This window comes from Cibotium barometz, chromosome 20, assembly GCF_041138505.1.
Source record: "Cibotium barometz isolate CiBa-2024 chromosome 20, ASM4113850v1, whole genome shotgun sequence".
Classification (NCBI taxonomy): Eukaryota; Viridiplantae; Streptophyta; class Polypodiopsida; order Cyatheales; family Cibotiaceae; genus Cibotium; species Cibotium barometz.
The window spans coordinates 21,606,202-21,624,033 of record NC_141065.1 but is presented as its reverse complement, the minus strand read 5'-3'; positions in this window follow the sequence as shown (position 1 = coordinate 21,624,033).

The following is a 17,832-nucleotide window of genomic DNA, read 5'->3' as shown; positions in this document are numbered from 1 at the left end:
CGTGGAGGAGACAAGGATCTTTCAGCTAGTATCAGAGCGAATTGGCTAAAGTGGATCAATCGAGAAGCAAGAAATGTCAAAATTTTATGAAATACCTATAAAGATTGTAATTGTGTGATGAAATTCATACAAATTGATATTCAAAATAAAAATTCATAAATTGGTAATTGGGTCTTCAGATGGAAATACCGCAATTGTATAGAATCCCTGACTTTCTTAAGGCCTAGATATGATGGTATTTACCTTATAATTTCAAGGATCGTGAATGACTACCTGTACATACCGTGGGTGTAACTGCAGCTCTTTACTGACAATATATACGAGTAAATCTAAGACCTTGAAGTTATAAGCAAAAATGCTATCCACAAGATGAATTCGAATGCTGGCTGATATGATTTTAGAATTCTGGTTGAGAATTAATTATTTGATTTGGATTCTGATTGAAAGATAATGATTCATGAATTATGGTTGAAAGAAGATAAGTTGAACAAAGCCACAATGAGGATGAATGGGACAAATCCCAATGATGATATTGGTAATTGGAATGAGAATTATGACTTCAGCAAATCACTATGAGATTAGTGGATTGTGTTGACAGATTGCTGCTGTTAACCTTTGACCCAGTGGCTCAAATCAAGGGATGACAAATTGAGAACCTGCATAACTGAAATTCCCATGGAGGAATGTCTAGATGGAATCTGATGGACCATTATTGTATTAAGGATATGAATGATATGTTCTGAATGAATTATTCTCTGATAATGGGTTTTGTATGTTCTTCTGTTAGAAGGGATCTTTATCCCATGATTTTGTGGGGGGGATGACCAATGTAAAGAACCCTAGAATTAGTTGGATCTAAAGTCGGATTTGAATTATAGGGACTTAACAAGAATTTTTATATTGATAGGATCAAGGATCGAGGTTGTCGTGGTAGAAATGATAACCCCCAACTTGATGAGGAGGAGGTCACTTGGATGTTCGTAAAACTCTTCATAGATCGTAGCCTGGACCTTTCAAGGGTGAAGGGGAAAACTTGGGCAAGGCTGTGGAGAAGTGGATCGAAGCAATGGAAGAATACTTCGATATCACCGAGTACAACGAGAAAAGTAAAATGGCTCTAGCAAGGTTGAAGATACTAGAAATAGCCAGAGTGGCATGGAGAAACCACTACAAGACAAACCGTTTAGATGATCGGAACACCCAAACATGGAATGATCTCAAAATTTACCTAAGGAAGAGATTCTGTCCTTCCCAACTTTTTGGAAACCAAGAACAAATTCTTAGAGTTAACCCAAGGGAGTAGAACTATTGAAGTGTATCACCAAGCGTTTGTTCTCCTCCTCAAATATCGCCACTGCTGATGAAGAATAGCTGATGGCCAGGTTCAATCGGGGACTGAACGAACCTTTGAATATCCTAGTGAAGAATGCCAAGCCATTTTCCATGGCCGAAGCAGTAAGGATGGCGAAGGATTTCGCCAAGGCCTTCGATGTCAAGGTCCCACCGAAGCCAACATCATCATATTTCAAAAGATTTCTAACTCTAGAAGGTGATTCCAACCTTCCACCACCTAAGAGACAACAAGGTCGAGCTCAGAATATGGAAAGTTCCAGAATGGAAGAAATGTCCTTTTTCTGAAACTCAATCCCCTAGAATTCAACTTCAGAAGTTCCACCCTTGAACAAGGAAGTGAAATATAACTGTCAAGGATTTGGACATCGTAGTATGGATTGCCCGACTCCTTTTGGATCAAGGTTTTTGGGACGGGGAAATCAGGGACCAAGATTCCAGACTCCAGCTCCTTCCTTCCAGAGTAATCATGTTCCTTTTCATCAAAATCAGGGAAATCCCAGAGGTAGACCCTCTAACCAACTCTCAGTTTCAATCCAAAGTAATGCAAGACCTTCGTCTCAGAATAGGGGAAGTCAAAGTGAGATGTTCCCAAATCGGCCATCCACTTCCAAAGCAGTAACGCTCGAAGTGATTGAAGAAAAAAGAGATGAGGACATCTTGCATTTTTTAAGTGGGGTAGGATGTAAGATTCCTCCTCTAGCTTTTGAGGTGTAAAGGTGTAAGAACCTCCCCTTCTGTTCTTGTAATTATTCCCCTCTCTAAAATAGAAGAAAGATCTTGTTTTACCCTATTTTGACCTAGAGAGAGAAAATGTCTCGAGAGAGATAATCCAAAATTGAGATATCTTCGGATATAAAAATTATCCTAGTGTCTAAAATGGTTTCCCCTGAAACACAAGTTCAAAATAAACTTTCCAATGTGCATTAGGAATCAATTAAAAATTATATAAGGGACCTTAGCCTAAGGGTCTAGACTTTCATAAATTTCTGGATTATGGTCTAATTAAGGTTCCTATGGACCAATAGGACTAATCCAAGTGTTGGAATGAGATAAATCCAAAGAATAAAAGAAAATACCCAAAAATGAGTAAATGCTCATATAAGATGAAGAGTTGACTGAGTACAAGGTTTATTAGTTAAAAATTAAGAGATATTACTAAAAAAATGAGATATTTTGGAGAAATGATAAATTTTTGACACCTTGGTAAGAAGGGGGAGACTCTTGAGGTAGGCACCTAATTCACACATGTGGATGAGTTTTTAATTCAAAAAAATTTATGATATTTTAATCTCTCCTCTCTCTTGGATCAAACCAAATAAAAAAGGGAGCCAAACTGGTCAAAATCTTGTCCAAATTCAGCCAAACTGAAGCTGAAAATTTCTAGAACTTAGTTGGACTCAGTTAGTGGCCTCCCTCACCTATAAATAGACCCTCATTCTTTTGTATTCTCATCTTTGAGCTATACCATGCCAGTATTACATTAAAATAATGATATTTTCTATTATCCCTTAAAAATCCTATACTTTTGGAGAGCTTGGAGCTTCTCTCTCTCTTCAACAATCCTTGGAGCTTTCTTCTCAACATACTAAACCAATTGATTAGTTGGGGGCTTCCTTCTAAGATAAAGAAGTAAGCCAAATCAAGAGCTAAGAAGTAATTTCATGGTTTTCATTAATATTCTCAATGATTTCACTTCTCAACCCCTCTCAAGCTTAAGAAGTTTCTATTTAGTTGTTTTTAATGAAAAACAAGCTTTCTATAAGAATTTTGATGATTAATCACAAAAAAGTTAATCTTTATGCTTAATTAGGATGCTTTTTATGTATATCTCTCTCTCCCCAAAAGAATGGTCATTCCAAAATCTAATTCTTATTCAAATGGATGCTTTTCATTGATAAATTCTCAATTCAAAAATCAAACTCTATGCTAGTTAAGCTAGAGGTTAGAAAATGGATTTTTTATGCTTTTATGCTAACAAAATTATAGTAAACTTATGATTTAATTCCATAAATTGGATTTAGGTCTAATGATAGTTATTCTATCATAATTGTACTACAAAGTCTTATTCTTTCTAAAAATATTAAAAATTATCAGTAATAGCAGAGCGAAGCTATGGCAAACTTTTTAAAAATTAATACATAGCTCATTTTTATGCATAATGTGAAAAGAGGACTTCCTACCATATTTTAGGATTGGTCATCCTATGCTAAAATAATGATTTTCATCACATTCATGGAAATCTAATTTTTAGTGTTTATGCATAACTAATTAATTAAAGAAAAGAGAAATTTTTGGTAATTTTATTTTTATGCAAAAAGAGAAATTCCCATGATAATGGAGATCCATGTAATTAAATGGAAAAAGAGAAATTTTGGTATATTAAAATAATGAATATTTTTATTTAAAGAGAAATTTTTGATAAATTTATTTTATGTATGAGAAAATTTAAATGATAAAAGAGGAATTCCCATGACATTTGGAATTCAATCATTTAAATGGCAAAGTGGAATTCTTGGCATATTTGAATTAATGGATAATTTTATTTGAATTTAAAGAGGAATTTTAGATAAATTTATTTTATGCATGAGAAATTTTTAAATCATTAAAGAGGAATTTCCATGACATTTGGAATTCAATCATTTAAATGGTAAAAGTAGAATTCTTGACATATTTAAAATAATGGATATTTTTATTAAAGAAAAGAGAAATTTTAGATAAATTTATTTTATGATAAAAGAGGAATTTTCGTGACATTTGGAATTCAATCAATTAAATGCAAAAAGAAGAATTCCCATGACATTTGAGATCCAAGAAATTATATAGAAAAAGAGGAACTTTTAGCATAATTCAAATTATGAGTATTTATCAAAAGTGGAATTTTGAGCATTATTGGGAAATATGGGTAGAATTGATTTTTGTAAATCCCATGAATCTTTTACTCAAAAGAAGAATATTGAATATATTTCACTTGAGAAATTTGAGAAAGAATATGAAAATACCCATCGAGAAAAAGTACCTTTAACTAGGCCAAGCAATTGGTAGAAATTTAGAAAAGTTCCATCGGTATCAAAAATAGAAAATGTTACTAAATGTGAATAAGATGTGAATGCGATGTGAGTGGATGTGATAAGATATGGTGTGATGTAAATGAATGTGGATGGGATGTGACATGATGTAAAGAGATGTGGATGTGAATGAAGAGATGAGAATGAGATGTGAGGATATGTGAAAGGATGTGATGTGATATGTAAATGGATGTGGATATGGATGTGATAAAATGTGGTGTGATGTAAATGAATGTGGATGTGGATGTGATAAGATGTGATGTGATGTAAATGGGTATGGATATGGATATGGATGTGATAAGATGTGATGTGATGTAAATGGATATGGATGTGGATGTGGATGTGATAAGATGTGATGTGATGTAAATGGATGTGGATGTGGATGTGGATGAGATGTGATGTGATGTAAAGGGATGTGGATGTGAGTGTGATGTGATGTGAATGAATGAGATGTGATGTGATGCGATGTGAATCGGGATAGGAGTGAATGGATGTGATGTGATGTGATGTGAATCAGGATAGATGTGAATGGATGAGATGTGATGTAAATGGATGAGATGTGATGTGAATGGATGTGATGTAAATAGATGTGAATGAATGCGATGTGATGTAAATAGATATGAATGAAAGCGATGTGATGTGATGTGAATCGAGATAGATGTGAATGAATGGGATGTGAATGTGATGTGATGTGATGTGAATCGGGATATATGTAAATGGATGAGATGTGATGTGATGTGAGATAAATCAGGATAGATGTGAATGGATGAGATGTGATGTGAATGGATGTGATGTAAATAGATATGAATGGATGAGATGTGATGTGAATAGATGTGATGTAAATAGATGTGAATGGATGAGATATGTGAATGGATGTGATGTAAATAGATGTGAATGGATGAGATGTGAATGGATGTAAATAGATGTGAATGGATGATATGTGATGTGAATGAATGTGATGTGATATCTGATGTGGATCAGTGTAGTTTTGAATGGATGAGATGTGATGTGAATGGATGTGATGTGATGTGATGTGATGTGATGTGGATATGGGTAGATGAGAATGGATGAGATGTGATGAGGATAGATGAGGATAGATGTGGATAGATGTGATGGGATGTAGTATAATGTAATTGGATGAGAATGGATGTAGTATAATGTGATTGGATGAGAATGGATATAGTATAATGTGATTGGATGAGAATGAATGAAGGACGATGGGAATACATATGATTGAATGTGGATTAAGCAATGTGAATTGATATAGAAGAAATGATGTGGAACAATGTGGAAAGATGAGAGTTCATTAGAAATTATATTTATGACCTGTTTTTAAATGATTGTTTTATGTCAAGAATGCTAGGAAAGCATTTTGACCATCTTGTGAATGAGGTCATGGAGACCAAAGTGATAAAGTTGCAAACAGCTGACGGAGAGTCAACGAAGGACGTCTTGCGTAGCAAGGTCTCGGCTGAGGTCTTGACCAACCTCGGTTCAATTTAAATGGTGAGCTTTCGGTACGGTGGATGAGGGACCAAGGAAGTGGCCTATGAGTGAAGCGCTAGGTGACCTACGAAGGATCCTAGAGGGTGCTGACCATACGATGCTCGGGCTCTGGGCCGCCGAAGATACCCACGCGTGCGTCGAGAAAGAAAATGGAACAAGGTGTTAGAGTTGTTTTCTGAACTCGGGTATGGATCTGGTTGATTGACCTTGCTGGTCCTCAACAGATGAGTCCATGGCTCTTTTATATGGATCTGGTTGATTGACCTTGCTGGTCCTCAACAGATGAGTCCATGGCTCTTTTATATGGATCTGTTGGTTGATCTTGCTGATCTTCAACGGAGGGGGCAGGGATCTTTCATTGGCTCTCTTGACCTTCTCCTTCCCCCTCCTTGACTCCATTTTCACCCATAAGGTGGTCTGCATGTTGGTTTAGAAATGGGTCTTATCCTTTCTTTTTTTGCCCCATGAGACTTCGTTGGTGAGGGACATTGGCAGTCTTGCTCTGTGCATGAGTTGTTGCCTCCTCACCTCGGTCCACGAATCATGAGATCCCACCGCTTCCCCATATAGCCTAGAACCCGGATGAGGGACTTACATTGTATGTTGATTCTCCTTCCTGTGCCTAACGAGCTACTTTGCCCCTGCTTCTCCATTACAGCCTTGTCCAACTCGTTCATAAAATTTACAATATCATTCTAGTTGGACGGTCTTACTGCTCCCGCTTGTTGAGCCGCCTAGATTAAACTCCTCATATGTGAGATCCCTCTACCCTCTCCGCGCGCCGGACTCCCAGTAGATGAAACAGCGGAAGCATCCCCCTCATGCGCGGGGTAGGGTTCTCACTCGGGGCCTCGCCCTCGAATGTCTGGGCACGAGACTAGGCTGGTGGTCACTCCAAAAACCAAAACCGGGAAAAATTCCCATGCCCGAAAAGCGGGGATGCTTCCACCTTTATGAATTTTATTTTATTTTTTTAAACGAATTTTTCTAACGTGATCAATTCTAAGCTATCCTTCAACTGAATAAACCAGATAGAAGGAAACTATCACTGATATAATTTGATCATTTTAGTAAATTCAACGCTTTTCTCCTGATCCAGGTGAGGCACAGCCGTTGATCCACTTATTGAAAAATTTATCAGGGAATTGTCTAATTACTCGAATCTTAGCGTAATCCTAAGATTTTACAGTTTGATTATTAAAACTCCACTGATTCCAGCCTAACCCCATCCGGCCCATGGGTTAGTCACCACCCTACCACTAGAATCGGTGGAACCAAACAAGTACTCACCCACCCATAATTGAATTGCCTTTCTTAACTTTAGCTTTAGAAAACAGGTACGCACACACTCCTCTTTATTAAAACTTTAATAAAAACAACCCTTGATAAACAATTTACGGTTTATACATGTCATACTTCAAAATTTTCATTGAGTCCTTGTTTCTCAACAAAACGATATCACTCTGGACTCTCCGTTGAGACCAGCAAGTCAACAATGAGATCCAATGATAGATTATAAAAACATAAGTCCATCATATAATATCTTCCTCGACATACGCATGGATGTCCTCGGCACCGCGAGCCCGTGCATCACCTGGTCAGGACCCTCCAGGATCCTCCTTAGGTGTCCTGGCACTTCACTCAGGGACCGCTTCGTCGGCCCTCGTCCATTGTACCGGAAGCGCACCATTTTAACCATACCGAGGTTGGTCAAGACCTCGACAGGTTTTGCGCATGAGCTGTCCCTCGAACACTCCCCCTGCGAGCTGTTGCAACTGAACTTCCCTTAGATAAACATATATGCCAAATGCTCCCTCCAGCATCCTGGCGTAAGACAGTCTTGGCAGGGTTTTCTATGCAAGTTTACAGTTTTGATTTTTGTTTGAATACCATGAGTATATCGTAAATCCCTATCTCAATACTTCTAGATCCAATTTTCAATTCCAAACAGAATTCTTCAAATTCTGTTAACTTGATCCTTAGATCAAAGTCACAAGTCTTAACTTAGTTTCAGATTCGGTGGGTGATTGAATACATTTTCCCTGAACTGGGCACATCGTCATTGAAACTGAAGAAGGAATTAGGTCTTGGTCAATAGTCTAAGTCAGAGTTTAGGTCTGAAAGGTTCTTTCTAAAATTATCTTCTCGAAAGGTACTATCTCAGTTTCTCTTTTTCTAAAATTTCTTTCGACGAATATTTGTTTACAAATTCAAAAACATGGATTTCTCGAGGAATATTCATTTATGTCGATCTTCGATTAAAATTTATCTTTTATGCATACCTCTATACATTAAAATTAATTATGACAAAAGTAACAATTTTATAATAAAAATATATCTTTATGCATACTCTTATGCATGAAAATAAAAATGATAAAAATAACACTTTTGATATAAAAATTTATCATTATGCATACTCCTATGCATGAAAATAAAAATGATAAAAGTAACACTTTTGATATAAAAATTTATCTTTATACATACTCCTATGCATGAAAATAAAAATGATAAAAGTAACACTTTTGATATAAAAATTTATCATTATGCATACTCCTATGCATGAAAATAAAAATGATAAAAGTAACACTTTTGATATAAAAATTTATCTTTATGCATACTCCTATGCATGAAAGTAAAAATGATAAAAGTAACGCTTTTGATATAAAAATTTATCTTTATGCATACTCCTATGCATGAAAATAAAAATGATAAAAGTAACACTTTTGATATAAAAATTTATCATTATGCATACTCCTATGCATGAAAATAAAAATGATAAAAGTAACACTTTTGATATAAAAATTTATCTTTATGCATACCCCTATGCATAAAAATAATACTTGGAATATAGAAACCCTAAAGATTAAAGAAGAATTTTATTTCACTAATTTCAACAAATTTCGCCATAACCTCCTTTGTATGGCTGACCATTTTTCAACTTTCTAAGTCTAAAAAAATAGCTAGAAGTATTAGATTTATCCTAAAGTAAACAATCTTCCTCTTAATTAAAACAACATTAAAAAAACATGACAATTTATCATTAACCAATTACCAAGGATAGAGAATGGTTGGTTTTGCTAGAGAAGAGAGGGGAATGCCTTTCTGTAATGAGCCATAACATTTTTAGAGAAGACATAAAGCATAAAAATCATTTAAACCATAAAAAACATGAAATAATTGAAAAAAAAGAAGAGTCACCAACTTACTAAAGACTTTAATAGCTTTCCTTTGGCTTGAGGGTTTGAGGGTTCAACTCTTGATTGAGCAAGAGTGGCCACCTATCTTTGGAAGAGGGAAATGTCAAAAACTAGTGAATTATTAATGAATTCACAGTTCTTGGCTTGGGTGGAATAGAGTAACAATGCATAAACATTATTGAGTTTCAACAAAGGGGAAGGCCTCTATTTATAGGAAAAAGTGAGCTCCTAACTAAACAAACTGATTCTAGAATTTTCCAATTCAGTTTGGTCAATTTTTGACCATTTTTAGGTCAGTTGAGCTAACTTTTTGCAATTAGACTTGACTTAGGAGAGACGAGAGATGAAATATCTGAATTTATGATGATTTAAAGCTCAATTAATCATGTGAAGTAGGTGCCTCATTAAATTCTCTCCCCCTTCCTTACATATGTATCAAAATGGCATCATTATACCCAAATTATCTCATATTTTGGTATTACTCATAGTTTTTTACTAATAAACCTTGTACATATTCAACTCTTCACCTTATGTGAGCATTGAAGGGACTCCCCTTCCTTACATATGTGTCAAAATAGAATCATTATACCCAAAATATCTCATATTTTTAATATTACTCATAGTTTTTTACTAATAAACCTTGTACATATTCAACTCTTCACCTTATGTGAGCATTTACTCATTTTTGGGTATTTCCTTTTACAAATTGGATTTATCTTCTCCTCACACATGGATTGATCCTATTGGCCCACAGAACCTTAATTGGACCATAGTCCATAAATTTTTGAAAATCTAGACCCTTAGGCTAAGGTCCTTTATACCCAATTCCAATAAATTCCAGTTGCACATTGGAAGCTCTTTTTGAATTTCTGTTTCAGGGGAACTTATTTTAATAAGATGAGATATTTTTCTATCCAAAAATATTAAAAATCTGAATATTCTCTCTCTAGAATATTTTCTCTCTCTAGGCTAAAACAGTTAGAAACAAGATCTTTTATATTTTCTAAGGAGGGATTTGATTACACGGGAAGATGCTGGACATCTTGAGAGGCTGGGGAGGAATCTTACATCATATGTCTGAGGACTTTCTCTTTGCACAAGCCTGTGCTTCTTTGCCCCTTCTCTTTCTGGAGCTTTTGCTGCATCTCTTCTTTTTCTACCTTCTCCCTTGTTGTCCATCCCTGGAAGTCTTCGATCATTCTATCTTTGTTCTTCATTTTCGCGGCATGAGCTTTCCTTATGGCTTCCACTTGCTCTTGCCTTTTCCTAAGCTCAAGCTTGGATGATTTTAACTCTTCTACATGTATCTTTCTCAAATCATCCATTGTTCCTGTCTCTTCTTTAGATCGGCATGAGCTATTGTCAAAGCGACATTCAGCTCATTGACCATCATTTTGCCCCCTTTTTCTCTTATCACCCTAGTTGCTATTATTCTTGCTTCCCTCTTTAGGGCTTTGATTGTATCTCCGTCCTACCTTTGCTGCGCCTTGTATTCTTCCACTAATCCTTTATATTCTTCAATTTGAGGCGTCGAGGGCAGCTTCATTGCTGGCCCTTTCTTAGTTACCGCCCAAGAATGCTCTCATAGCTCATCATCGGGGATTATGTCCATTGATGACCCTTTGTAGAATACTAACTCCTTTCCCTTCCCCTTCGACTGCTCAGCAGGTTTCTTGCCATCACCCTTTAAAGGCATGAAATGCCTTTTTCGGGCCTCTACCTCTATTTTCAAGTGCTCAATCTCCTCCTACAACTTTTTTCTTTGGTGGCCTCTACCCCGCTGTGTCCCCCCTCCGTCCTCCTTTGGCTGTGTTCTCGGCAGTCCCTACTGCTCCTGCCAGATGCGTTCTTGTTAGCTTTGTAGTGTCTAGATTTTTGGTGCCTCCATCCGGATTCTTGTCTTAAGTTAGAGGGGAGCTAATTGCTTGTAAGTAGGTGTGGGGGATTGCATTGCCACCATCAACTTCCTCAAGTAATCTCCCCACACCTCCTTGAGGTCCTCTATTACATGGCTCTCCCATTGCTCCATTTTTTCTGCCTCTAGCTCATAGACTTCTAGGAATTCTATAGCATCGAGAACTACCAGCCGGGCTTCTGCCTTGACCAGCTCTACTTTGTCCTTGTCCACCCTGGCCTGTACTTCTCTTATAATCTTTAAGTGCTCTTCTCTGATCATGTTGATTTGGCCTTGAGCCCTTGCTTGGTTGACAATGGCCCTAACCACTTCGTCTTGTCGCTGCTTGTTTGATTGTTTTGTCTAGGCCAAAAGGATTCTCTCATTTTTGCCATTTCTTCTCTTGTTTCTTCATTTTCCTTCTGGAGCCTTGTTATCTGCCTTTGCATCTCCTCCATGTGGCATGGCTCCACTCTTCTTCTTCTTAGCTCCTGTTGGAGTGGTTCCCGTTAATTTCTCGATTCTTGAATGGTGGCCTCCTTTTCCTAACCTCTGTCTGTAGCATTGTTATCTCCTTCACTCCATCCGTCATACACCTTTGAAGGTAGTTAAGACTCCCCTATACCCAGCCTACTTTGATGGTTTCTAGAAAATTTGTAGGGCAGGGTTTAGAGGGCTTGGCCTGTGGTTGCTCGAGGTGGATGGGTTCTGTGATTACAATTCCCTTCTGTTCTTACCCGAGGTGCAGGTGTTCTGTGGTGGCGGTTTCTGCTATGTCTGCAGGCACTGCGTTGAGGGGGCTTCCTGTTGCTGTTCCTCGAGCTTATTGTTATGGGCTACCACAACTCCAAGAGGGAACTCTACACACATTCACCTATTGGACAAGCAGTAGAACACAACTGTCGTGGGGTACTTACCAATGTTTTGAGCTCGTGTCTCTTGAGGCCTCCAAGCTCGCTTGTATGCTCCAAACTCTAAGCTCCACCTCCACACTGTCACCGTGGAGTCGCTCACACCATCGCATAGGCCAATCACACTCTCTCTCACTCTCTCATACAAGCATAAACACACAAGCATGAAAGAGGCACAATGCTAGAATGCTCTCACTCCTCACTCTCTCACAAGGTACAAGGGAAGAGCTCTCAATAGCACAAAGGGGATTGTGTCCTTTTCATTATGAGAAAATACCTTATATACAATTGGCCCTTATTCACACTTGGATACCTAAAACTTACTAACTAGGCCTTGGGTGGCCAATCTCTCATAATGTACAACTTTTATGGTGCCTTTACATGACACTTATTAATGTCCTCAATTGAGGATCATGGTGTTAATCTGAATGGAATTAACATTCCCCCCTTCCTGATGTAGGTTCTGTCCTTAGAACATGTTATCGAGGTCGATCACCGAACTTGTCGGTAGAAATTGCAACAGGACTGGAGTTTTCGGAGTGTGCAGTGGAATGCCGAATGGGACTTCTAGAATCCTGTGTCGATCATGTCTTCAAATGTTAGGTGCGTATATGCTGGAAGACATCTTAGACAGTTGTAATACAGCATGATACCCCTGTCTGATGGCCCTTGGTTCGTCGAACTGTAGGTGCTGAGCCTCAAATCCATCATAAGGTTCTTTAGGTTGGTCAATGAGAACCACTAATAATTTCATGAATCTTACACTGGCTACTACGATTACAGGATTTTTTGCCAAGCCCTAATCCAATTTAGTAGTTGCTGTCTTTGTGCTTGAATACTAACAAATGTTGCTGGATTGAATATAGGAAAGTTGTAGCAGATATGAGAATCCATGTCTTTGGCATCTTTAAACTCTAGCAGTGTCCATCTCCTCTTGATAGGCATGTAGAGTGGATCCACTTGTAGTGTTGGCGGCGCACTTATGGAAATGTTGCTGTATTTAGGCACTGTTAAGAATTCCTTTCTCCATGCAGGTTGCACTCCAAAATCCAGTAGCTGTGGTGCTTCTTCATTTGTGTGGATGGTGGTGTATCCTCCTCTGGTGTGCACCGCGGATGTCGCCTCCTCCATCTTCTATAAACTATAACTGATCATAAAAGTGACCATGCAAATCTCCAGCAAGTTTGAGAGATGGGGGTTTGCAAGCCTTGTGTGTTTGGCGACATTTGCCCACAATGTTCCCTCTCTTGCTAATGGAAGTAATTCTTCTAATTTTGGACGGGTGGCATGGAGAGGGTATGGTACATAGTGTTGCCGTGTGGGTGCGAGTGCAGAATATGCCTCTGGAAGAATCTTGATAGTAGGATCGAACGGAGTAATCTACATTAGCACCTTGAACATAAGCTTTGGCTTTAATAGTTGATTGCCTAGTTGTATAAATTCTTCATATTCTGCAGCTGTCAAGGAATCCAAACATTATTGTTAGTGGTGTAAGGCACCACATTATCAACTGGCGGCAGATTACGTATCTCCTAAGGTTGCCGTATTGGAGTTGGGATAGGTGCCAATATCTCCTCGGGGCGAGAGTGTTAGTGGGAAAATCTAATTGTGGCAAAGAGAAGGAAGAGTATATACATTCAGCTTGGGAAGAGGTAGTAGGTGGCGCGCTAGGATAAGGGTTAAGAAGCCTACTTGCGATATTAGAACTTACAAGGTAAATGTTTTTGAAAAAGGAAGATGGACCCTCATCATCGCCTTGACCCGAACTAGGGGGTGGGTGGCTAGGTTTATGCCCTTTGAAAAAGTTTTGAATTTCAGGGATTTCTTCGTTATCAATATATGGGTAATTTATGTGAGTGGCATCAAAATTATAGCTGACGTTGGTGACCATAGCCTCTAAATGCTTGTGTATATTAGTATACAGCTTGAGTATGCCCACCGGGTGATATAAGGTAGACTCACAAAGATTTAAATATTGGTGAGTATTATATACTTCTAGCCACCCCCGTTTGACTAATCACCCATTGATAAGTGTTAGCCACACGACCTCGTAGTTGGCTGGTGTCGTTGGTATGCCATCTGGAAAATAAACAGATCGAGTTTGTCGACACTATTGTCCAGGATGTCTGAATTTTGTAATACACAACACCAACTCAGAGGTTGAGAACTATAGGATGCAAGGGATAAAAGAAGATATCTTGTCGACACTATTGTCCAGGATGTCTAAATGTTGTAATACACGACACCAACTCGGAGGTTGAGAACTATAGGATGCAAGGGATAAAAGAAGATATCTTGCAGGATAGTTAATATAAGATCCCCCCTTAAAATGCCCATAATGACTTTTGGGTCAGCATCTCGTTCAGTATTTTGTTTAATAAGGGTCAATTCTTCTAAGTTAATATCTTCAGCTAAGTTGATGTCATATTGAAGTAATGAGAGTGTTAGTGTGTAGATAAAAACAAGGTAAGAGTTATTGGCAACTATCCCAATTCCAAGGTGCGCTCAAGGAGGGTACGCAAATCATCTGTGGGCTCTGACTTTTGACTCCTTTCTTGTTGGCCAATTGGCGGGCTAGTTCTTGCATGCGGATATCAGCGTTGCTAAGCTAGTTGGAAATGGTTGTCTCTCTAATCATCCACTCAACATCCAGTTCTTCGAATCTTTTTGTTGCCGCTTCTTGTGCTCTGTTGGCAGTAGCTTCTCTTTGATGGGCCTCAGTAATTTGAGTTACTTGTTGTGCTGCCAATCTTTGTGTATCCTGTAATTGTGTTTGTAGTTGTGATATTGTCTCTTGGCTTCTTTGCACCTCTGTTTGGTTGGTGTGATGATTATCTCATTAAGAGCCTTGATTTTTTCTGCATGCGCTTTGTTAGCTTGCTCTTGTTCTTGTTGCAATCCTTGTACTCTTTCTTGTTCTACTTTGAGGTTAGCTGTGAGGAGCTCTATTTGTTGTCAAAGCATATCCTCGTTATGCTTTGCGCCCTCCTAGTACTCTTGCATTTCCTTGGCATGCCCAGTTGTTACCTAGGTTCTGTGTGTGAGTTATCTCCTTTTGTAGTTGTTTCTTTGCTTGCTCCAGCCTTGCATTCAAGTCAACATTCTCATTGATTTTTTGTACAATGGTTTGACTCAAAACTAAGTTATTACTCTCCAATGCGTTGTATCTTATGTCCTGTTCTTCTGCAACCTTTAAACTTTTCATGATTACTTCTCTATGTGTTTCTTCTGTTGCCGCCAAATTATCTTTTACACTTTGTACTTGCGCATTGGCTTTTTTCAGCTACATCCATAGGCTAGCATTCCGGTCGTGCAGCATGTGTGTTGTTAATAAATACCTTCTGTTCCTGTTCCCAGTTGGTACTAGTGGCAGCACCTATTTCTGTGAGGGGATCATGGAGTAGTGCATCAAGGCCTTCCAATGTATCCTCCTGGAGGAACTGTTGAGAATCCGCATCTTTGACAGAGCCAAGATGCAATAGTGGCACATCGTCATCCAACCTGCTTCGTTTGCTTGGACCGGATGTATTTGGTAAATGCGGCCTCTAACTAGATTCTAGTGGTGCACTAATGCTTCCTCGTGTTCTGGTCCTTCCAAGGTATGGCCCTTTTGTAGTTGTTCTTCAGCTCCTTTTGTTGGTACACCCTCGAGTTGTGAATCCTTGGAATGGGGAGAGGTCTTTGAATATTAGTTGTGCAGGGCTCGTTGGAGGGGAGAGCTGTTGGTGTTGTTCCTGCAGAGTAGGGCTTTGTAGTTTTTCTTGGAGAGCCTCTTAGTATGTCTTGATCTTCGATGCCACAGCTGCTTCCAATTGCTGAGATTCTGTGGTGACATCCACTAGTAGCCCTCTCATCCTTTTGTCAGTCTTCTTTTTTTTATCCTTCTTTATTGACTTTATGAGCTGTTGTGTCTCCATTAACACTGCTTGTCCTTCTTCCTCCCTTCCAGTAGATTCTATAGGTTGACTGGGGATTAGGGCTGGCTTTCCTCTGGTTCATCTTCTATTGGCCTCTGTGCCACATGGTTAAGAATTTGTGTTAACAGGTATGGGTTGCTGACCTTGGACTAATATGCCTTGAGGTAATTTTCCATTTCTTTATGCATGAAAAAGGCCAAATCGTCCTCCTTCTCTTCATGAGCTTTTGTTATCCTGTTAAGGCTGACCTTGTTATACCTGTCAATTGGTTTGATCTACATCATTAACGACATTGCTCTGCAGGCTTTTTCCGTGGCTTCATCCTTGATGTTCTCGTATTCTGCCACATTAGAGTTATAAGAATCTCTCTTTAGCATCTCCTTGATGGGCATTGTATCTATTGTGTGTCTGTGGGCCTTTATCCCCCCCGCAGGGAGCTGTAGAGTTTCTCTGATGAGGTCTTCTATAATTAGTAGTTCTTTCGTGGTGCCATCTGCCTTTGTAATTTTGCCTCTTTTTGTCTGCTTGTCATAAGTACGGAGATACTCTACATAGAGATCGGTGTCAATCCCTCTGGGGTAGCACTGCAGCCATTCTGCCGGGAGGCCAACATTTTTCAGCTTTTCTTTTACTTCCACATCTTCCAATAGATGGAGGCACTCCTTATTGTGGCATTGCAGAGTGATTTTCCCATGTGGTGTAGTGGCCTATTTTATGATGAGAGTACTCTGGAAGGATTGGGCGTAAGGGCCCAAGAAGTTGGTCCGCTGGCACTCTGGGACCCTGTGGCACTACTAGCTTATGTTGGACGTGGTTGATCCCGAGACTCAGATTCTGAAATAGATATCTGTGTAACCAGACATGGTCAGTCGAATGACTGGTGGAAGTTATCTTTTTTCTTTTTCTTTTTTTAAAAAAAATTTAGTGGTAGTATGTGAGGAAAAGGTTTGTGAGGGTCTTCCCATGAAGTAGCAGTCACGTGAACTTGAAGACGTGAAAGTCTTTCGTGAAAATGCAGGCATGAAAGACTTCATGTGAAGTTTAGGGTCATGAAAATGTGACGTGAAATTAAAGACGTGAAAGTGTGGCCATGAAACAGCAGGCGTGAATGTCTCACGTGAAGTTTGGGGACGTGAAGATCTTGTGTGAAACAACAGACGTGAATGTCTCACGATGTGAAGTTTGGGGACGTGAATGTCTCACGTGAAGTTTGGGGACATGAATGTCTTGCATGAAACAGCAGACGTAAGTGTCAAACGTAAAGTTTGGGGACATGAATGTCTTGCGTGAAACAATAGATGTGAATGTCCCACATGAAGTTTGGGGATGTGAATGTCTCTCATAAAGTTTGGGGACGTGAATGTCTCACGTGAAATCTGGGTACGTGAAGATCTCTCGTGAAATTTGGGAACATGAATATCTCACATGAAATAGCAAACATGACAAACTTTTCGTGAAAATGCAGGCTTGTCTTTTTCGTTTTCCAACTATGTGTGGATGTAGATTTTACTTAGAAAGATGATCATTTTATGGTTTTTTCATTTTATTGATAATGCATGTCAATCTTTGATCAATCCATGAACATGTATTATAAGGCAAAAGATTTATTCTCAATACACGTCCTTTTCGGATCACAAATATATATACATACAAAAGAAAGAAAAAGGGAAAAAAAATAAAAGAAAAAACTCCCACCTTGATAAGTTGGGTAGGCGATGTCGGGAGCAAGAAGGCGAATGGGCGCAAGCAATTAAAGAAGGAAAACGTGCGAATGTAAAGTGACAAAATAAAGGAAGAAAATTGATTTTATAGCGTAGCCGTCGGATAGGGCAGCTATGTTAAATGAACAATCAACGTGTCATTTTGTGATTGGTGTCGTTCTTACCGTTTCATGGCGTGAACTTCTTTGCAATCTTTTAGGTGTGAAACACTAAAAATGGCTCACATTGCGAAACAGTTTGAGGCACTTCACGACGTGAAACACTAAAA